Source organism: Buceros rhinoceros, unplaced genomic scaffold (assembly GCF_000710305.1).
Source record: "Buceros rhinoceros silvestris isolate BGI_N320 unplaced genomic scaffold, ASM71030v1 scaffold46442, whole genome shotgun sequence".
Classification (NCBI taxonomy): Eukaryota; Metazoa; Chordata; class Aves; order Bucerotiformes; family Bucerotidae; genus Buceros; species Buceros rhinoceros.
The window spans coordinates 12,064-14,511 of record NW_010399194.1 but is presented as its reverse complement, the minus strand read 5'-3'; positions in this window follow the sequence as shown (position 1 = coordinate 14,511).

Genomic DNA, 2,448 nt, shown 5'->3' with positions numbered 1-2,448 from the left:
AGCCCTGCAGCTGCCTGCGGAAGGTGCCTCCTGCCCCGCCGCCTGCAGTGCGGTCCTGTGCCAGGTTGGGCGAAGGACCGTGTGCCAGGAGAAGGTGGGTGGCTGCAGTCGGCTGATCGGATCCATGTCTGGGCACAGTCCCTCACTTCTCAGACCATAGATGTGTTGGACAGGGCAGCAGACCGATGCGACCAGCAGTGCCGTTGAGAGCAGGCACCAACGCTTAGTACTTGCAATGAATGCCTGTGCTAGTCCCCTCTCTGAGATGGGGTTTCTGTCGTGGATCAGTGCCTCTCCATTTCTGATAAAAGCTCCAGCAAGAGATAGAGATTAGGACACGCCTCCTGCTTGCTGGCTCAAGGAGGACCCCACTGGGTTGCATATGTCGCCGGAGCTGCCAAGTCTCTGAGAACACTACAGGAAGAGTGTATAGGAAGGATACGTAGGAAGATCTGTTGGGTGGGGGTTGAATTCCACACTGAGGAGAAGGTGTCAAAATTTTCAATGTGCCATCTAACACGCATATGCTTTATTATATTAAAAAAAAACCCCCAAACCCCTGACTCTTCCCATGCATAGTTATGTACATTCCTCATATATATCTACACAGCATGATGGGATGCTTTGATGAGAAGCGTGATAGTACAACCTAAGAAAAGCTTGTATACACAGTGATGCTACTTACAGTACTGGGCTTATATTATCACTGGATGGGCCTGATGGTTGTACGCCATGTACACATACCCAAAGGTGTACACTGAAGCTTGGGTTTTACAAAGACTTTCAAAGTCTTTGTCGTAAGTCTCACATACATTGTAAATAGTTATTGATTTCACCTTTCACCTTGTATGTATAAAATAAAAGCACTGGGTATCTTTTATGTAGTCTAATGTTTCATTTCTCTTCCACTGAGCATGAAAAAATTATACAGGCATACAGTGGGCAGATGAAAACCAACTTGTGCTTGCCTCATCCTACAGATCTTGCTTTTCTTATTTCTGCATTGGGAAAGGCACACCATGCAACAGGGAATTGTACACATAATCATTGACTGCTTGACTGGCTAAAATGGATGTTACTCAAACTGAGTCTCCCAGCTGGAGACTACTCTAAGATCAAACTCATCAGGGCAATCCTCATATCCTGGAGAAGCATGATTGCAGAGAGCCCAGCAGCATTCCCCGAAGCTAATTTTTTCTACACTGTCTAAGGCACCAGCCTTGTGTATTTCAGCTTTTGTTCCATATGCATCTTTTAAATACCAAGTACAGTGTTGCAAAACCACTGACAAAAACCACAGTGAAACCAAAGTTTTGTGATGTGCATTTTCCCCTCCCCTTTTCCCTGCAGGTATGCAGTTTTCAAAGAAACATGCAGAGGCTCTCTTTTAAACACTTAGCTTCCATATCCTGACTTCTCAGCGGCCGATAATAAAACTGTTTTAAAATAAAGTAGTGACTGCATTTCTAAGTTTGTCTCCCTAATTTATGGCCTGCCTTTTACCCACAGCTTGCTTTATTGGATAAGGTTCAGTTACTGGATTCTCTATGCCTCAGGTCTGAAGTGTTGCAATTTGTTTTGTTTTCCAGCTGAAGATAAAGTAGTGGTCTTTCCACTACCCTTCATCCCAGCTTTCTTTCTCTTACCTTTTTCTTACCTGCAAAAGGCATGGGGCAAATCCAGCAGTCTTTATATTCTGGCAAAATACTTGTGGGCAAAATTCCACTTGAAGTCAACGACAGTTTTGTTACAGATTTCCCCTTGGTTTATAAAAAAACCAGTTAAGTTGAAGAGAAAACACCATTAAATGGTTTGAAATGCGCAATGCACCGAGACTTACCTTTGGCAAGAGCATACTTGTAGGCGGTAGATTAGACTTCACATCTCATTACAAGCAAGTAAAAAAAGGGTGTGATTTAATTGCAGTCACGTTTATTTGCAGTTTCTATACACACTTTCTAGGTAATCAAACTTTTCCAACACATTTTTTGAGAGGGGTTCACAATGAAACTGTCACCGTTTTTACTAAAAATAAATACAAGACTTAAAGTGTTGCACAGCTCTAAAATATACAAAGGCTTGGATTTAATGTAAACTTTGAAAACATTTTACAAAAGAAACCATCTTTGCAACAATTTAAAAAGTTCGTATTTACAAATATTACAAAAATACAAAATGGATGCAAGTCCATAAACCATTGTCTTTTCTGCCAGCATGAACTGGTGCTAGTACCAAAATAGTTACACTGTAACCTTCTTAATTTTTTTTTTAAATTCTTTAAGTCATAACCTACATTATTTCTCTATCTGCCACCATTGCAGCAAATTCACTCAATCACTGACCTTTGGCAAAAGCAAACATATGCTTTATTTGCTACAACTATTCCATGTCCTCTATGCTGCCACAACAACAAAAGAAAAATAAAAAAAATAAGGGGGGGGGGGAGGG